This window comes from Numida meleagris, chromosome 10 (genome assembly GCF_002078875.1).
Source record: "Numida meleagris isolate 19003 breed g44 Domestic line chromosome 10, NumMel1.0, whole genome shotgun sequence".
Taxonomy (NCBI): Eukaryota; Metazoa; Chordata; class Aves; order Galliformes; family Numididae; genus Numida; species Numida meleagris.
In genome coordinates this window covers 11,271,584-11,293,159 of record NC_034418.1, presented here as the reverse complement: position 1 = coordinate 11,293,159, position 21,576 = coordinate 11,271,584, and the positions used below count along the sequence as shown (strand labels likewise).

Sequence of the window (21,576 nt, the reverse complement as noted above, 5' to 3'; positions counted from 1 at the left end):
AATCCACACACAGTTCTTTTTCTTGGCATTGCTAATTCTGAAAGGGAGTTGATTAAGCAGACAATTTGCTCCTTACGTCAGTTCAGTGCTTAATATATCTAGTGAGAGTGGCAATGCAAGCACCCATTCACGCACTTCATAATGATTGCACAATCACTGTCTTCTAGAAAGAGATTTGAGGCTACCCAGGGGAAGAAACAGTAATTGTTGCTCAGTGTAAGAGCCACGGAAAATTCAGCTACAAATGACCATTTTTACCCCATGACACGCTGCATGTCAGCACTGAGGACAGCACGCTGCCCTGTGCCTGGGCAGGAGGGGCACTGAGCTCTGGGCTCAGCTCAGACCTACTGCTCACAGAGAGCTTTGAAGACTGAGAGCTTCCACAGCTGAAAAATGCTGTCACACAGACATACTGGAGGTCTGACCAAGCAAAGACACTGAAAAAGAACTTTAATATGAAAAGACTTACATGAGGAAAGAATTTGAACACAGAGACTAAACGGGTTTCTGTTTTCTAATGGATCTTGGTTTATTTCCCTGTTTAAATAATGTCCTCTCCATGTTTCAAAACCTCTTTTTCAAGAAAGATAATAAAACAGGACTGCTCCCATCGAACAAATTATCAGTATTACTGGGATGAAACTTTGCAGACCAACAGGAGCTCCACAAGAAGGACAGCACGGTGCCCAGCAGCACAGCACAGGGCATGGGTGTAAGAGTGCACAGCTCCCTGTAGAACACCCAGTGAGCCCCTGACTCACAGAACTGAAAGAGAGTAGACTGAACTTCTCAAGAAGGTTATTTGAATCACGTAATCCCTGTTCCCAGGTCTGTGATCAATGGGGACTAACAAGGATGACTCAGGGAGGGTCAGGGAGGTTACAAGCTCTGGGGTATTTCATGACACTTGATTCCTTGTTGGTAACACACTTGTCAGACAACAGAAATATTCAGTGGTTTCTCTTCCCACCTAAGTACAGACCCTATTCTGGCTCTCTCCAGACTGCTTTGTCTTCTGCTAACAACAGGAGTTGCCAGGAGTTTTTCCATCTTGCACAGCAGTGGTTGAAATGGCCTCATACAAGCACAGATGCAGGGCTGGGGAGTTTTAAGTGTTTGCTGAGGTATTTAGGGCTGGTATGGTCCTAGCAGAGCCACCCTTAAGACCTGCCAGCTCTCTTGCTTCGCACATATGACCACTGGCATCAGATTCAACCAGAACAAGGAAAGAAGAATCTTTCAAACAGTGTGAAAAGCTCGGGGCACTTTCTTCTTTTTCTCCCCAGAGTTTAGTAGCATGAAATGTCATTTCTGTAAACCAGAGAGATGAGGTAGAATGGATAAAAATTTTTTTTCTTTATGAAAGTGGTATAAAAAAGAAGAGTTGAGCACAGTCTCTGGGCTACTTGCTGGCACTGAAACCTGGGACATTCATCTCTACACCCAACTCTCAAACTGCCAGAGAGAAGAAAAGTCCTCCTGCAGCAAACGTCCAACCCACAGGGTCTGAGGATCTCCCCTCACCTACGTTTCCAGCACCTCAAGCGAGTTCCTTTAAAGATGCATGCGTATCTCTATATTGCAGTCTGTACTTTAAATATACCCTAAAGGCAAATTTAATCTCTTTGATTTAGCTTTCCCTCAATAATTTAGTCACACACATCCTTACACAGCACATCCACTCACTCACATACATAAACAAACAAATGAAGGAATGAAAACCTATGAATTAATCAAGTCATTTCCCTGAAGACTCTGAAAGAAGCAAGCAAGGGAAATTGTAAATGATATTTCTATTTGGGAGGCAGCTGGATTTTATCACGATGGGGCCATCCAAACATATAAATATCTGAGATGAGAAGGAAGATGAAATGAAATGGATGGAAACATTTGTGCTGTCAGTAAGATGAAAGAATAAAGTTGTGGGTGCAACAGAAAATGATTCTTTAAATTAGGCCTGTATCCTCAGCATCATGTTTAATATCCTTTCCACTAACCTGCCCAGAAACTATTTTTGATATTCTCAAGCTTGAACCTAAGCTTCTCTCTTCTACAGTAACAGTGCTTCAATACATAATAAACGTGTTCCACCCAACAGTTAAACAATCAAGTGACAGCAGCCTAAGGTGATACTAATACTTGCATTTCATTTGTTATCTGGCAGCACTGCCCACCTGAACATTAACATAACTATTTAATGACCATTGAAATGGTAATATATATTTTAATTATATGCCTGTAGCTTCAAATTGTAGTTATAAAAAAGACATTAATTTCCATTCTACATATGACCAACTTAGTATCAGAATGCAGCTCCAGGCAGTCACTGCACTTAAGCACAATAAGATTCTGATTCTTCACCTCAGACCTGTCTCATTTTATCAATATTCTCTAAATGGTTCTTTTCTGCCCCCTACACTTAAATTGCAGCTACACAATGATTGTTTAAAACAAGCAAACAAGAAAACAAACTTGTTTTTCTAGTAAAGCACTTCCTGAACAACGAACAGGAATTATTTAAAATTATTCCCAGGAATTTAAATGAAACAAAGTTTAGACAAAAAAAAAGGCTGAAAAATTCACAAAATATCTCAGAATGACTGATCTGGAAAAAAAATGCCAAAGAATTGCAGTAGTTTTGTAAATGACTGAGCGTGAAGCAGACAATGAATGGTAGATGGCACATGCTGAAGAAAACTTTTTTTGACCAAGGCAATTAAAGATTTTTCTATCAATAGAAATGGACAGACACTTCATCAGAAAGGCAGATTTCTATTTGTAGGTAAAAAGAAGCCATATTTTCAAAATTGGCATGCAGATGGGTGAGCCTTCTAAAGGAGCCCTATTACGATGCCCACTGACCACCCATTATTTGACGTAGAAACACATTTACAAATGTACTCAATTTCCTCCTTCAGAAACAAACAAAAAACAAATAAGCATTTGGAATTTATCACAGTTTACAAATACACCCCAAAACAGTTAGTCTAAGATCGCTCTGGTTACTTGTCTATTGTTAAACAATAGCCTAACCAAGAGGCAAGTCACACTAACAGTACCATTAATTTTTCTCTTCTTCTTTAGAACAACAGCAGTGAGTGATGTTTAGAATGCTCTCCATACAAACAGCTAGAATTTTGATTTTGTAAACAGTCTATCATAGGAAGTGCTGACAATCATGAGGTAAGTTCAAACCTTTAAAAAAAAAGAAAATGTTCACTTATCTCTTTATTCTGTGTGCGTCTTTTTTTTTTTTAATCTCTTCACAGTCCTTTCCCTCTGTGATCTGCAGAGGTGATCTTTTCACCCTGTTAAATCATCCTTATCAAGTGTCTTGAATGCAATAACCTGTTTGGCACATTACTGATCTTTTAGGATTTGTATTTAATATATTGCATTCTTTTTTTTTCCCCTACTAGGTTACTCCAGAGCTCAAAATTGTTGGACTACTGATTGATTTCACAGCTACTTTGTGTGTTGTTTTCATCAATGTGCCTCTGTTGCAAAATGAACATGAAACTTTCAAAAAGTAAAAGGACAGAAAGAAAAATCCCTTCTCTCCATCTCTCTCACACATGCATGTACAAAGGGTTTATTTAATTAAGCACGTTATTTCAGATGACAAATACCTCCACTTTCTCGATATTTTTAGAAAAGAATTCTGCACATTTCAGATGATCAGTAGATGAATGACCATAAATCCTCTCTCTATCCATCATCTGTGTTGTTACAGTGATGTAGGATAAGTTTTGTCCACCGTTTGTGGAATCAAGACTGTCTACCGAGCTCTAAAAGTAAGCTGGACTGTTATTAGGTACTACAAAAAGATAAAAACTAATGGTGTTAGAGTACACCCTTGAAAAGTGAACCCTCCCAATACTGTAGTGTTGTGATTTGATATATACAGTTATCAGGAAAAGATGTTCCCATTTTCATTAATGCTTGAGCCACAACACAAGTCCTCTCTCGATTTGATGCAGGTCTACAAAAAACAAAGATCTGCTGTCAGGAGGGGATTGGCATGGCAGGGCTGCAGGAAAGGCATGGCTGTGTCTAGTGTCCCAGTCCTCTCCTCCACACTGCTCCTTACAAACAGAGCTACAGAGGGATGCTGTGGCATTACAGACTGGAGGTCAGTGTGACTTCTCCTGATGAACACAAGAATCAATACCTATGTGGGTGAGACGAATAGTTGGTTCTCTGCAAAAACAAGATTTCCGACTGAAGACAGCAACTCAAAAATTGCCACTGAATGTTTCCAGCAGGAATACTTTCATAATTGGCAGTTTCATCAAAAACATCAAATTATTTTTCATGTGGATTCTTACACATAAAAAATAGGTACTGTCTTTTAATGAAGAGCTACTTTTCACCATCAGCTTGGTTATAACTGTTAGTACACGGCAACTAAAATAAGCAATAAATAAACAGGCAACATAGGTATATACAGAGGCATAGGTAGCTATGTACTTACATGGATATGCAGTCAGGCAGTTCATTGTCTTATGGCACCTTCATCCTTCAAACCCTTAAGCCAATGCCCACTTTTAAGTAGTTAATGAGGCCCAGTGACTGTATCTTACCAAGATTGCTGCATAAAACGTTAACATATGGATGACTGACAAAGAAAGAGGAATGTGCTGGCTGATACTCAGCACGTCGTCCTGTGCAACCTTGCTTTTATAGCGCTCACTTTCCACTTCTGTGCCTATATCCTCATAGCCCTCATTACTCAACCAACATTCATCTTGCCCACTTACCTCATTCCTACAGGACCATCACTCCTCAGGCACCAGCTGTTTAACAGCAGACCTGCCTGCTGCCCAGTGTCCCTGTGCAATTCTTACCTGTTTTCCGATGAAACACAGTCTCACCTCTACCTTCTTTATAGCACTGACTTTGGATTGTAGTATTATTTTGAAGACTTGACGGTCAGTTAAGCATCGCAGGAAGTACTTTCCACTTAAAAAGACACTACCTAGTAATACACTACCCAAAATCTCCCAGTGCTATTTTACTGTCATAGGCCTTTAGAGAAAAGCCATTCTCTATAAACTCACCATGGCTTGCATGTATGAAACCCTCCACTGGAGGAAATCAGTTACGTGCTTGTGATAGGAAACTTATGCTGGTCAGGAGAGACATCTACAGAAAACCTATGGTAAACTTAGCTGTAGAGAATTAAGAATCATTTAAAGACAAAGCTTGTTTCATTACGGATGGGTCAAGGGATTTAACTGAAAAATCAAGTATACAAAATAACATATACAAGCTTTTTTTTTTTTTTTTTTGGTACTGTTGGTTCCCAAATTCAAAAAGGCAACATTTGGATGGAAAAAGAAAAAACAGTACAATCCTTACATTTGAACTATTTTTCTGTATTAAATCTATTCATTGCTACAGGCAAGAGGAGACCTCTACACCTGAAAATAAAGATGGTCACAATCTTTGACTCCACAAATGAGAACTCCAGAGCCACACAGCTCTCTAGCCACTGAGGCCCATAAGTAGGACTCAGCTCAATTAAATATACCTCAGTGTCTTGGTAGCTGTGCTACAGCAGCTTTTATTCAGTACGAACTAGTTCTGGCTGCTCCTCACACTACCCTCATCACCACCTCTGACCATATATTTAGGAACTCTACAAATTTAAGTTACTTAGCACATTTTTAATAAGCCCTTCTACACACTGGACAGATTTTGCCCCACATCATAGTCTAATAATGCTATGCAGATTAATGGTACCTGGGATTTGGGGACATAATCTGACCCCACACAGCGAATACAAAAGCAGGAAAGAGGCCAAAACTCACACGCTTATGAATAGCCTCATTGACTCCAATAAATATATGGGTATGAAAAGGAGTACTAAGAATTTGGCTCAATATATGAAATTTCCATTCAATATATCAGGTTTTCCTCCTCTTTTAAAAGAAAAAAACACTTCATATTTCCTTCGTATTTATGATAATATAAACAAAGGCTCAACAGCTCACTAGAAAAAATGAATTCTTTATCTTTACATCCACAATGCTATAACCAGGCCTTTTTTATTCGTAGACAGGCTTTCTATGCGATTAATTAATAGCATTAAGGAAAAGAACTTTGGTGGTTGTTTTTTTAACAATTTTGTGTGTCATGTTCTACAGTGAACTGTAGGGTGGTAATACAAGAATAATTTAGAGATAAATTAGCATAATAATTAGAAGCCTAAAAGTCTTTATAGTGTTTTTAATATTTATGCTTGATAAATATTGCTCTATTTGTCAGTTTATGCAGTATAAAGTGAAACTTCATGTAAGAAGGTTATTAGCATAAAATTAGCATAATGAGTAAAAAGCAAAACACAAAGGTAATCAAAAATAACAGAGGTTGTTTCCCATTGCCTCTCTCAAAGGACATACTTTACACTCAAAAATCTGTGTTACGGAAAACAAATTTCATTTAAATTAATTATGAGGTTCTATTATAACTGTGAAAAATTGATATCTTTTAACAGTTCTTCCAGAAAGTGCTTTTTTGTCTCTTTCAAACTTCTTTCACACAGTCTAGACACTCGAAGCATGAGATCATTCTGGTCACATTGCTCAGGAAAAGTGGATTTTAAAAAAGGACACTTGTCCAAAGTAGCAAGACAACTTAGCTCTGATGACACAGAGATGTTTTCGAATTAAACCAAAAAGACAGAACACAAATTCATACCTTTAGACAGTAACAAAGAAGAGCAAACAGCAAGAGGCAAATAACAGTAGTATCTGTACCAGCAGAACTATCAGCCAAAGTTACAGGTGACTGTAACATTTTGCTGCATGCTTCAAAGTTCATGAAGCCCCGCCTCATACCAGGTACCTGACATTTATTTTTGCTGACTTATACAGCTTCCTAGTGATTCTCAAATCTCTCTTTTTTACATGATCACAGAAGCATAGGGGTTGAGAGCGTCCTCTGGAGGTCACAGAGTCCAACCCCTGCCAAGCAGCTCCCTGCAGCAGGTTGCACAGGAAAGCATCCAGGCGGGTCTCCAATCTCCCCAGAGAAGGAGACTCCACCACCTCCCCGGGCAGCCTGTTCCCGTGCTCTGTCACCCTCACAGGAAAGAAGCTTTTCCTCACCTTCCTACGGAACTTCCCATGTTCCAGTTTGTGCTCATTGCCCCTTGTTCTGTCACTGGGCATGTGGAAAAAATTCTAGCCCCAACCAGCTGACTCCTGCCCTTTAGATATTTATAAGCATTGATAAAATCCCAGCTCAGTCTTCTCTTCTCCATGCTGAGCAGTCTCAGGTCTGTCAGCTTTTCTTCATACAGGAGATGCTCCATGCCCCAAACCATCCTTGTGGTCCTTCACCGGTGTTTCTCCAGCAGTTCCCTGTATTTCTTGAACTGAGGAGCTCAGAACTGGACACAGCATTCCAGACGTGGCCTCACCAGGGCAGAGTAGAGGGAGAAAAATCAAATCCCTCGCCCTGCTGACCACTCTTCTGAATGCACCCCAGGGTCCACTGGCTTTCTTGGCCACAAGGGCACAATGCTGGCTCATGGCCAACCATCTGTCCACCAGAACACTCAAGTCCTTATCCAGCTCCGCTCCAGCAGGTCAACCTGTACTGATGCATGTGGTTATCAGTCTCTCTGAATGGCAGCACAGCCTTCTGGTGTGTTAATCTCTTTCAACTAGTTTCCAGAAGTCTGTCCTGTACTAGTGAAACTCATGGCTTTATAGCCACCTCTTTAAGACAAGGGCAATGATGCAGCTGAGGTGAGCGTGGATAGGGGTGAGTGAGAATACAAAGACTCCAAACCATTCCTTAAGCTCCTCCTGCTGCAGGTTTAAGAGGGAAAATACTATGAGACCAGCTAAACCTGGCTAAAAGGGGTTTCAAAACTATTAAGTCATTATTCCTTGGGAATAAATTAAGAAGCAGTTAAGCTCCTTTCTGAAATCACAAGCTGAAATAGCAAACATCTATCCAGAATATACATCAATGCTCAGAATTAAAGCCTGAGAATGAGAAAGCATCACTTGGATGTGTTAAGATTTATATATCTGTGAAAGATAAAAGAAGGGAGAAGCTGTGTACATGAATAATTTTAGACACATACAACTAATTCTCCAAGGGATGCAAGCAGCCTGAACTCACTCTTGTATAGCGATGCCACCCCACGCTCTTTTTTCCTCCCGTGACTTCACCCCCATTCATGATCTTCCACAGCTCCATCCTTCTTATTGCATAAAAAGAACACAACTAGCACGCAAGCAGTCAATCACAGCTAAAAAGTCAGCAGCCTTCTTTCACACTCTCTCCAATCTCCAGTGATGAGAATACAAGTATAACAAGGTGAATTTACATAGCTGAATTTTTTTCTAGCTGAAAAAATGACCACATTCTTGACGCTTCTGCTGTAGTTGGTGCAAGGAGTCCGGGTCCAAAAGTCACTCACAAAGCCAGATCTCCTTGGCAACATATGTAGTAAAATACAGCTTGGGGTTATTGCTTTTTTTCCAATACTATTATTTTTATGGTACCCACAGTAGCATTAGTCATCAGAAGGCAATTCTGGGTTTATGCTGAAAATTTATGGTCCTCTCCACACCACCAGTATTTGTAAGATATACTAATTACCAATGTAAGGATTTGTAGAAGAGATCAGGAAATAATAGAAATAAGCCTTTTAACAGGCACAGTAATTATGCATACACAACAGATGCTAACAACAGTTTTCACTTCTGTGGAAAAATGATTGAGATTTAAAAGTACAATAACAAAGAGGAATAGGAAAAGAACAAGAAGGCATACACACATGAGACAATGTATGTGTGATCACAATTGCTAATTTAAAAATAACTTTCACACTGGAATAATCTCAAAACCATCTCCTCGACAGCAAGCTGTTTGCCTTTCATGTCATTTTCCCACTTCCTGTTAGCCTGGTTCTGCTATTTACAGAAGTCATTTCAATCTCTACATCAGTTTTCTGTCGTAAGTAAAATGTCAGGCCAGGTGTAAAACCAGTGTCTTGAATATCTGCTTACTAATAAATCTCCCGGAACCTTTCAGACTGCTTTGAATATTTGTCTCTAGCACCCTGGAAAACTTGGGTAATTGCATATCAATTTATTTTTAATAGCTTCATATATACGAGTGGGGTGTTGTTTTTCACTCAGTGACCCAAACCACTCTGTGTGATGTTTAAGTTCCAGTGCTGAAGTAGCAACATATCATTAATGAGTATGTAGATTCCTATAGAAACATACATACACAGAACAAGAGTCAAGTATTCAAATTACCACCAAGCTCAATGTTTAGCATAATGAGCAGTGGAAATCAAGTTCATAGCTCTGGTTGTGCTAGTGGTAGACTTCCTGTTAAGTCCAAGAAACTGTTCATTAAGATAATTGAAGTTCTGAGCCATTTCACCCATCAATCAGACTTTTTTCTGAGCACTTGCCAATTATTGCTGAATAGACTGTGACATAACCCATTAACTCGGCACGTTTGCCAGAAGTTATAGGTGCTTTGAGATCTCAACGAATGAAAGGTGACACATAAATCAAAGGCATCACCCCCATTTGATGCTCCTGAAGCCTGTACTGAAGTTACCTTAATCATTAAGGATTGACATCACAGTCATTTGCATTGGAAGTCAGGACTACAATTTCATTCCAAGATCAAAAAGAGGGGTGAACTGGCTGGTAAGGTGATGAGCTTGACATTAAAGCAGACCTCTGGCAAGAGATCCCAGAGACAGAAGTATTTATGTAGTTGTCCTTTAGAACAAAGCAGGGAGCAATAAACCTGTAAGAAGATATTTTCAAATCAAACCATTTCTTCCTCAAATGTCCTCACAAAAAATAGCTTAGCAAATTCCATGGCTCTGTGGAAGAAAGATTTACCCCCTGTGCCTGCAATATTTTTTGAGAACGAGGCACGCCTCCTCTTCACACAATAAGCCACAGAAGCTACTGAAAGAAAAATGACTCAGACCACCCTGCATTTAAGCGTGCTAGGTGTTTTGTCAATCATTTAATGAAGCAGTGGGTATGTAGGCACGAGAGAATATGAGAGTTAGCTTTACAATAGCCACTGGTTTGTAGTTTTGAATTTAGTATGAACCAGCCTCTCGATAATTTGTTTGTTTCTAAGGTGAAATTTGCAAATAGAGGGAATTTTGGTCACCACAGCAGCCCTGGTAACACAGACAAGGTTCTCCAGCATGAAGCTCACAGACACATGCACAGGTCATGTCACAAGCCGCATGCCACTTCATGGCTAAACTTCACAACAATTTCAGGAGTGCTGTGCTCAACCTGACCTGCCTGGGGACTAAACCTGAGAGGGCAGACAGGTGCCCGAGAGCTCTCACATTGCAACTTTCCCACCATCTAGTGGCTGAAGAGCTACAGAGAACCAAAATTCTTAAAGCCCAGTACATCATGGAGCCTTTTTTTTTTTCTCCCCTTTTGGCATCATTGTTTTTGAGGTTCAAACAAGGATACATTACAGCTGCCATTTTCTCCCTCAGTATCTAAGCTTTCATGTTAAATAAAAAATGCCAAAATATTGCTCTTAACAGAACATTTACAGCAGGCCAGACCCCAGAACATACCCACATTGTGCTATTTGCCAGCAGACATGAGTATAACTCCCAGTGGGATATCAGCCTCACCAACTTATGGTACTTAAGGGTCTGCTGGACATGGGGCAGCTGGCTGCTGTGCACTATTTCCTGATAACATAGCCAGAGATATTTATGGAATTAACTGTTCAATCGTTGCTCAGTACTTTAAGAAATGTGTTCCAAAGATGTCAAAAAGGATGTTTTTAACTGATAGCAAATGCTTGCTTTATATATATCCTTCAAATAAGTGCCCTAAATCTGTTCTGTGAGCATATACGAAGACTAGATATTAGCATTTCTGGTATTTACTGAGATTAATGTGGAGAGTGTTTACAGAAAGCAATTAAAAAAATACATTTTTTGCCATGATCCAGCTTTCTGCTGTTCTCTGACAAACTTTGGAAGAGCAACACAGGAAGTGCTTGGTCATAACCTTTTCTATGACAAATTTTTGCAGGAGTTAGAGTACAAAAAATGTTTTGTTTTCTTAACAAATGTTTCAGTAGTTTGCAATCTAAGCAAGAGCCAGTGTGACTGAATATCCCTTTTCTTTTGTATTTCCAAGTAAACAGCATCACACTAGCAGCTCTCAGCTGCATCCTTTCGGTGGAAGAAGCATTACAAAAACACATTTTTTAATGGGTGATGCCATCTGGAGAAGCCAGTGCTGCCTACATGCTCACCCCAAGAAGAGTCACGGAGTGGCTGAGAGCACTGGAGAAGCCAAGGCAGTGTCACAAATAAACACATGCCCTGTACTACATATACCTTATCCGTGATAGAAAAAAGTAACCCTTCTCAATGCAACCAACTGTACTTTTTGATTTCCTTTGGAATTCTCACCCCATCAGTGTCTATCCAACATCCAGCTGACTGTGTGGGTCCCACCTCCTCCCACCCTTCCTCCTTTTTTCCACCAATGACATTTCCATGTACTTGAGTCTGGTTTCTTTCACTGCGGAGCTCTACAGTACCATTTCTCTGGCAGCGGTTTTGATGTAAATCCCCCATCTAAAAAGTGAGTACTGGGCAAAGAAACACATCCAGCCTCTTACAGAGACAAGGGAAGAAGGGAACAGCCAAACTCTTTGAGGGTGATGAGGGTCAATTTTAGAGTTATTTTGATTTATTTGCAATAAAAATTAAGCCTTCTCCTCTCATAGCTAAGGCGATAAGAGGAAAAGGAACGCCAAAAACTACTGCAAATTAAATATTGATAACAGACAGTAATCTCCCATGGACAGATCTTGGTATCTTATACATTGTTTATCATAATGAGAACAGCACTTATGGTAAAGAGAACTCAGGATAGCCAACCCTTCTGTACCTATCAGCTGACACAGAAATAACTGGAGCACTCCCACAAAGCTACTATAAATCACTGAAAGAACAATGCTCTGAGGTATCTGCTGAGAACTAGTCTTTGTAAGTATTGCATTATCACTCTGTGCTACGTGTTAGTGCCAATGCTCTGAGCAGAAACTAAGTGGTGATGCCGCAGGGAGAGGCGTGGCTCAGAGCGCATCCCTGCAGCCTCACCACGATGCCACTGAGCACAGCTGGCACATCTGTGTGTGGGACTGCAGCTGCTGCTGCCTGCCCGCAGCTGCTCAGGGCACCCAGCTGCAGTCTGTGACATCCTTACCTTGGTGTCACAAGCTTAGCATGAGGCAGTTTCCTTCCCAAAGCCAGAAGAAAAAAAAAAGGATCTGATCCGGAACCATCGAGTACCAAAAATTGCAGAAAGCACAGATGTGAGCATTCACAGCAAGGAGCCTCTCCCCTGATGTACCTTACCACCCAATCTCCATGCCCTCTGCAGGTTTTTGAAATAGTAGAAGCCACTTATGAACTGCTTTGTAACTCGTGTTCTTCTCAGCAGAATTATTCAGAATTATTTATCATTTCAAATCAGTGAGTAAAGAACCCAGCAAGTTGCTACTGACAGTTCACAAAGAAAAAAGTGGCTGAGGTCATTTAATAAATAATTTGTTCCAAATTGTTTTGCTAAATCTAATATACAGTATCTATACATATGGGAGGGAAAGAGAGCACTAAGAGACATATTTTGGAAATGTTCATGTCAATTGTATATAATTTTCAAGGTTAGTGGCTTTTTGATACATAATAATGGAACTCCCATTTTTTGTACATCTCCTTGTTGTGAAACCTGTTTCATTTGCATAATCATAAATTGCAGTTGAGCAACCCTCAGCATGTGGTTATTCATTTGATAGAATGAAAATTTCAATTTTATTTTGGTTCAATTGCATACATGCTGCACTTACTGAATAAAAAAAACATTTTAATTTAACCAATAGTTTCAGCCCATTATAACCTACTAAGAACATTGAGTAACAGAATTTTGTAACAAAATGCATTTTTAAGCAATGATTTACTATTAACTTACCTTTTTTTTGAGGTTTTAACACCTAGAAAATTAGTCACTGTGTTTGCTATCATCCAAAACCTTCCCTTTAGAATGTAAGATCGTTCCATCATCTTGGATACAAAATTAGTATAGCCATATTCAAAAGGAAGGCACTCAAAAAAAAAAAAAGGAGACATGCAAAGATAACACTGAGTAAAATCTCAGAAATAAAATGGTCTGTTCTAGGGACCTAAAAGAGACTCTGATGTGAAAATGAACACTCAAACCAACTCATCTGCCTACACAGGCTGAGACTCTAGATCTGGCTGTGCTGGAAGGGTACCTAAATGTCACCTTTAGTTGTAAACTGGATAAATCACAAAGGCATTCCTGAGAAACAAGAGTCACAAACTCTTGTGGAAGTCTGGCATAAAACCTCCTTTAAGAACCTTAAATTACCAAATTTAACGTAACTTAATGGAACTTTGGAGGTACCGAGAAATATGGAAGACTTGCATCCTGCTCTGCCAATGAAGTTACAAGTCTCCATTCCGGCTATTAGCATTCACCACTACGCTGGAGCCAGTGGAGCGACTCCCAGCACAGCAGCAGTGACAGCCTGCTCCTCATCAGAGCTCAGGTATTTCCAGGCTACAGACAGGAGCAACAGGTGGAGGCTGTGATTCTCCAAGGGACCATTTAGTTGGCTGAAATTAATTTGCTCTGACATTCTAACTACTACTTCTAATTAAGCCAAGTTCATGATCTTCATAGAAGAGAAGTAAAGCTTAGAAAGATGAACAAGTCCAAATATTTTCAGATAATATAAGTAAAAATTATACTGAAGCAACTTTGGGCTTAATTAAAAATGTATTTGATAATCACAGTAATGGGCTTTATTTTAATAAATTATTTTTATTGCATATTGCATATCTTGCACGATTAACCTGGATTCTATTTCTCTTCAGAGGTAGCACAAGTATAAGTAATTAAACTTTGCAAATTGATAAAACCTAGCATTACAATTCTATGCCTGCTTTGCTTCCTCCAAGCATTCTCTTCCCCCACCAGAACCCAAGTGCCTCCCTGCATGCTGTCAAGCTGCAGTCATTGCTTTCCCATGACTTCAGAAACAAACTATACAATGGCAATAGAGTTGTTGCTTTCCACACAGAAATCCCGACTGGATGAAAAATGAGGATTCAGGACACTTGCCCAGAATGTCTCAGCATCCCACAGCTCAGTCAGGCGAATAACTGGAACTTGAGGAAATACCAGAAACACTCGATGCCCATGCACAGCCTCACCCCATGGCATAAAGTTGGTCAGTGCACACAGCAAACCTGATCTGCTCGCTATACACAGGACCTGAAGTAATGCACCATATGCTCAGAGCTCTCTGGGCACACAGGACCTGTCTCACACATGTTCCAGCTGAGTTTGCATTACATGTGGCTGACAAAAGGAAAACGTCAGACTTCCCATGCATGCACAGCAAAGCAAGGTTCATCACGAAACCAAGATATGATGAGGCAGCTATAAGGCTGTGCTGTATCTGGTCTGATGCTGATATGAATGAGCTGAGATACTTGGATAGCAGCATGTGCTATAAGCCAATACTCATAACGGGACCAAGCATCCCTGCCAACTGGTACAATAGCTGGCTTGAAGGAATGAAAAACATTCAGAAAAGGAGAGTGAAATATGTGTTTTGTTCTGCCTTTGACTGAAAACTTCATGAAGAGATTCACAGTCATAAAATCTTGTGGTTTCCTTTGGGCAACATATTGCTGAATTTCATTTTTCTGGTCTGTCTCATGAAATTCTGAGGCATTTACTATATTTCAGACAAAGCCAATGGATTGTGACTACTGCTGTACAATATAAATATTGATTACACATTTTCTGGGTAAGAAAAGTGTTTTTTTTTTTTCAGAAGTGATAGTTCTAAGCAGAATGCAATGATATAGGAAAATCAGAGTCATCACTGAAATTGTCTACAGTTTATATATGCATGTATATATATATGTATACACATAAAATTAGCTACAAGATTCAAAATCCTAACCCACTATGCAGAATGGTGTATAGTAGATTTTCCAACCACCCAAAGTAAACTGTGAATATATACTAGATATACAATAGGCAAATATCTAGAAAGTGGAATCCCTCCTAGAAAAGAGAGATGAGCAGCTCGGCCAGCTGGCTTTTCTCTCCAGTGATTTGGCACCATACCTGAGCTGGCTAATGTACATGGCCCTGGTTGAGATCTTTGCTGGGTGTTCTCCAGGCTGCTGTGCTAAACCCACAGTGCGCTGCTGAGGTACCTTCCATCACCACACTCCCTGGCTCTCAAAAACATGACACACTTTTGGACACAGCCTCCCTTCAGAAGCAGAGCCATGCTCAATCAAGAATTTAATGTCTTGAGACCAAGGCAGCAGTAGCACTATGCTAAGCAATAAACCAAGTGGCACCTAGGAAAAAACTGTTTTTTATGTGCTCCACACCGTGCTATCTTGTAGAGAGTAGAATTGCTAAATTTCACAGAAAGCAGGTGAAATAAAAGGAACAGTTCATAAAACCTACTAACCGACCACTTTGGAGGACAGCACCATGTGGCAGACTAAATTCAGAGCACTGAGTTCAGCTCCTTACACTCTATCTCTCAAAGCATCTTCTTGTCTGCTTAAGACAACACGATTAACGTCCCGGTTTCTCCTATATGGAATGATTATATTATTATTCTGGACAAAATAATCCAACATAAAAATATGGATTAAAGAGAAAATGATAACTATATAAAAATAATGCAACACTGCTGATGTCAGTGCCAAAAATGAAACAAACAAAACCACTTCTCATGGTGTTTGCATTAGCAGCTTCAACTATAACCAGGAAGATTAAACAACATACTGTAGGAATAATTCAACCAGTGATTCAATAACTTAATTAAGCAAACATGTTTAATGCTTAAGTTTTTCCATCCCATGAAATAAACAAACATTTCCAAGCCAGCGAAGCCTCCTCCATGCCAAGCTGAGTCCTGCCCCCACCCATCCCCTCCTGCTGGATCACGCCCTCCCGCACCATGCCCTGGAGACAGTGGCTCTGCTCCATATGTCGCTTGGGTTTCAGCCATCCTTTTGCTTGCATGGCACTATTTGTATCAAATCTGTTTTTCAACCCAACCCTGATCATTAATTGCTGCATTTCTGACAAATCTCTAGGAAATTCAGTGTGTGCAGCTATGGCTGCAAACCAAGGGCTGCCTAAGAAAGAAAACGGAAAAAGAAAGGATGGCATCTTCTTCAGGAAGTTTAATCGAGGGAAACTGTATCCAGTTTTACTATTTTGAGACCAGATCTAATAGAGGACCAGGGTACAAATTTTCTTTCAAACTGAAAGGCATATAATCAGCTGCTACAAAATGTTGCTATGCCAGCTGACCAGACCCAACTGATGATACAGCCCTGAACGTTTGCATATTGTATACCCTAGCAAATGCTGTCAGCAAATGCATTACACACACACAGTCCCAAAAACCCACACAAGGAAAAAATGTAAGCAGTAAATCACTAATGACACAGAATACTAAATCACATGTACTGTATCATCTACATGTTTTTGGGTTTGAGTGCACAGTCAGGCACAGAATCTGTCCTTTACAGTTCCAACTTACTACTCACAAAGCTCTGAAAATGTTCTAGGCTCATACAGTCTCTGTTAACCAAGTCTTGACATACCACAGGTATAAATTTCACTGTTACTTTCTACTATGCTCAGAAATAAAGCAAAAAGCTTATTTAAAATAAGAAATTAAATTACCAAAACAAGCTTACTTTTTAAATTTAATAAGGAGTATTCTGGTGGTTATTACCTCAAAGAACATTTATGCCACAAGACAATGGTAGTACTAGCACAATTCAGCATTACTTAGAAGGCAAGTCGCACATATATTCAAATGTGACCTATTTTTATCTTAGAGACAGTTTTCAATTTTGAATTCTACCTTTATTGAAATTAGAATGAACTTTTTATAAGATTTGAAGATAACACGCCAAGACCGTGGAGACAAACACATTCCCTACAGCAGCTCATGTTTTTTGCTCTAATAGCACATAAAATACAGCTAACCTTTATCAGCGAATATAAGGTGTTTGGAGAACCTGGGCTTCTTTTAATATACCAGTAACTTCCATCCCTGAAGGAAGATGATATACTGAACCTGGTTATATAGCCTAGAAGCATCAACTGGGAAAAAAAACAACACATCTGTAATAGAAGATGCAACTGGCAAAATAATTTTAATGAAGCTGTTTCACCTTTACCCTAATGTAGAAATGTGAGGCACTTGAATAACCATCTGGATTTACATACTGTGACTCAGAATATAATTATGTGACCTATTCACAGCTTCAGCATCTAATCAATTGCAACATTCTCATGAATCATACACTTAAAGCCATACTCATCTCATATGCAAAAGTGACTTCACTACATAGCACAGACAATCAAAGGTGGACAAGGTAAGCTTCACATTTGGATTAGGACTGCATGAGAATTTTTTTTACAATGCAACTCAGCCCAAAATCTTTATTGACCAGGCACTTAAATTCAGTCATCATTTTCAGGGTGCAACATATATGGTACTTAAAAGACATAGATGCTTCAGTGCCTTCCCACATACAGCTTCTAAGTCACCTTCATTAAGAAAAACACTTGTTAGTTATGCATTAAAATAAAAATTTAAGAGATGAGAAGGATCAAGTATAAGAAATACCCAGAAGCAATGACTGTCATATTTGAGAAACGCAAAATCTAAGGGTTGTATGAGAGAGGATATAGGTTTTCTAACTTACTGGAAAAAGTCATCATTCAAGACCTTCTGAGGCATACCAGAAACAGTAGACATTAATGATCTATGAGAAAAAAGGTCAAATCAATGCATTTAAAATAACTTCTGTGTGAGCTTGTCTCAGAGACCTGATTTCAGAACTACTGTGCTCCAAAACAGAGGATAAGTAAAGCTTCCAGCCAAAGAAATATGACTGAGCAAAAATCCATGCAAGGATCATTTTGCAAGCATAATAATAAGCTTATGGACAGATTCATAGTACTTACCATGAGCAGCAAAGTTACATATTCCAGCTTTTATAAAACAGGCTTCTGGCCCCCACCTGAAGTCACGTGTTTCTATTCCCTTGATTGAAGTGAGCACAGTGACTTCCAGAGAAAGCAGGTGTTTTTGTACCTAAAATCAGAACATACAAGATGGTTCTGACTCATGATAGAGACTAGTCCTCCTGCTGCTCCTACTTGGCTTTGAGATGCACATTTTTTTCCCCCTCACATTTTATGTGAATTTCCGAACAAAAATGAAAATATAATATATTAAGATACAGGATCTCCAGGATCTTTTTGATAGACATTTGAAACTCCTCTAAAATGCTCCCTTGGCTTCTGACACTTAAATTCCACACATGGATAATAGTCCTTCCTACGCATGACACTAGACAGCATCAAATACTGCTGTCAAACTCTCAAAAGACTGATGGATACTCTCAGCGTGGTTGTGTACAGATCATAATTTTCTATGGGAAACTTTCTCTATTTCCATCTGAACCAGTTCATATTCAAAGCTGTCCCTGAAGTGAACGACAGAAACACCTGAGCAAAGACAAGGATTTGGTTGTTAACTGTGTACTGTTAGGCAGAAAGAAAGAAATGGACAATGGAAACTTGAGGCTTCCAATTAGTGAGGCTATATGGCTGCTGCAAGAAAACAACCAAATGCAGGGTCTGTAAAATATCACCTTGTTCCTTCCAGCTCTTTGTATTCTAATTGGGCCCTAACCAAGCGGCCATATTCAGAAAACATTTCACAGACTTCAGGCATGTTGTTATGCAGTGATCTGTGATTTGTTTCATTAATCCAGAAAAATTCTAACTAACAACATGACACCCTTTGATAATCCCAAAACACAGCAACAAAGAAGAATGTTTACTACTCTCTAGTGGGCCGTGGATAATACAGCTCATCACCGAGTCTCCTTCCAGCAGCCGCAGTAACAGAAATCCACAATATCCCTTGAATCCTCCACAAATAAGAGAGTTTTAAGTACAGAGATAATAGAGTCACTAAAATAACAAAAGTACTAAATAAGGATTACAAAACATTGTGTCCAAAAATCTTGTGCATTTTTACACTCAGCAGATAACAATTTTGAGTCCTAATAAGTGCTCCTCACACGTTGCAGGAAGGTGGCCCAGCCTGCTTCTGTTGAACAACTGTAGGTGCAAAAGCAACATCACAAGTGGGTCCACAGGAGTTGAGCTTCATTTCGCTGCTCCTCAGCTACTGGGACAAAACTATCTGATACCTCAATGGTGCAACATGCCTCCTCCAGACTGAAGAAGAGCATCAGTGCTACCATGGACAGAGCAGTGTTGTGTGTATTGACCATTTTCCTATGCAACACCTAGCATTAAGTACGTTTCTGCTCAATAGCATTCAGCAAGACATTTGAAGACACTAATTAAAATTGACAGACTGATTTAAGCGGTTGCAAGTCAGTTTATAATGACAAAAACATTATGCTGCATTCTCAATACTTAGCACTGTACCAGCTATCTTTACACCTGTACATTCGTAATATTTCTGCCCAACTATCTCTCTGCAGAGACTTTCACGCTAAATTGCATTACGTCATTCTCTGAGATGCATTTCAAGCACTGAAGAAGCCTGTCTTACAGAAGAAAGCAAACTTTCATATAATGCAACTCTTGGCCTTTGAGTTTTGCTTATATGCATAAAGGCAACTTCTCTATAAGGCTCAGTTAACTTTTATACATTGCAGTGAATAGGAACTTAAACAAGCAGTGTTATTCTCTCTCAGCATGGAGAATAAGCAGTCCATCCAAAGAAGGATGGAAGTTTTCAAAGCAGAACACTCCGCTGGTGTACATCATGTGTCACAAATCATCAGTTCATTAAGGAAACCAAACACAAGAATGGCTCTCTGCAAGCAAGTCAACAAACAGTGCCTGAGTTTTGTAACCTGTGAACTATAAAAACATTGCAATCAAGTACAGACACAGCTGAGCCAATATATTGTAACATCAGTCAATTACCTCTACTCAGGATAATAACACAGGAGATGATGACTTCAGATATGTAGTATGTGGGGAGAAGATAGCAATATACTTTAGCTAAGGTTCCTGCCTTTCAATGGTCTTTGTCTGAAATTGCAAATTATGGAAGGGAATGAAGGGAAGAGAGTCTGCTAATATTTCTTTAAAGCTACAAGTGCACTTAGGCAGTCTATGCTCACATCTGTCTTGCATTTACATCTCATGAATGCTCTAAGAAATAAATCTGCCAGCTGAAACTGCAAATTTTACATAAATACTGAAGTACTTGCAAAAAATATGAGTCTGTAATTCAGAAAGAGCAGATATTAATGATGAAAATCAAAGCGTAAGTTTTATAGTCACCAAGCCATGGAACAGCCACCACATGATGTTTGAGTTCAATAAAAAAAGCTGGTGCAATTCAATTTAGGTAGACCAAACACTTGTAATTGATTTCTTCCACATTTAATCTGCAGATACAGATTAAGATTTGTTTGTTGGTATGATTCACAGTAAAGTAAAAAGTATATATTAGTTGCTGAAAATTTGTAAGCAGAAAAAGTGCTGAAAGCGAAAAACATAAGACAGTTACTTTGAATTACAGATTTCTCTAGAGCATCTCCTAGAGAGATGCATTTCTGGGTATGCACAAAGCACGCATTTGGTTAATAAAAAGGCATGTGCCAGAATACGGAGCCCGGCATGCACAAATCCCTCACCCTCCCACAGCAGTGGTTGGACATTTCTACCAAAATAACATGCTCTAACTAGCACAAAGTACACCTTTAATAAAGTTAATATTGGCTATGCTATGTTTCAACCATGCACAATACGAATGCTTTCTGCAGGAGCTAGTTCTGAATGATTACATCAGGCATCTCCAATGCTGACAGATGCTGAGAAGATTCAATAAAATACTCACTCCAGACTTGCTCACCTTCTGCAATCATTGGAGAAAACAATATGCTTCTATTACTATGACTAAAAAAAAAAAAGTCTTTTCAAGTGGAAATTAAAGTACATGTTATTAAATAGGACAAGAGATATCAATATATGTTTATATATGTAGCTCTTCATTAGCTCTATACTAGAAGTGCTTATCATCTGACACCTTAAAGAATGCCTCCAGTAACAGCCAAGCAGACAATTCTGACACAGAACTCAGTTTACAAATATCACTGAAGGCAGTGCTCTATGGCGAACAAGGTAACAAACAGCGACTTGAAATGCACTAACTTTGCCACATGTCCAAAGGGGTACTGCTTGCCTCCTGCACCCCACATGTGCCTGGTCCATGGGCACGGCATAGCACAGCACAACACACAGCCCACAGCAGGCTCCCACTCCCTGCTGGTGCCTGTAGCTTACACCACTGCAGTAGGAGTAAGCAGATGAGAACTGCTGGGAATGTAAATCCATTTCCATCACCAAAATCTATCTCCAACAGGAG

The 21,576-nt window shown here is 39.5% G+C and overlaps 1 long non-coding RNA gene across 2 annotated transcripts in view; it reads right to left on the bottom strand.

Annotated features, from left to right (window-relative positions):
- LOC110404589 overlaps positions 17,232-21,576 on the bottom strand; it is a 34,085-nt gene continuing 29,740 nt past the window's right edge. For both annotated transcript variants that reach the window (XR_002442335.1, XR_002442336.1), the window contains exons 2-4: positions 18,117-18,246; positions 17,855-17,914; positions 17,232-17,696 (exon numbers count right to left, since the gene is read on the bottom strand). This is a non-coding gene — a long non-coding RNA (uncharacterized LOC110404589). The remainder of the gene's footprint in view (positions 17,697-17,854; positions 17,915-18,116; positions 18,247-21,576) is intronic.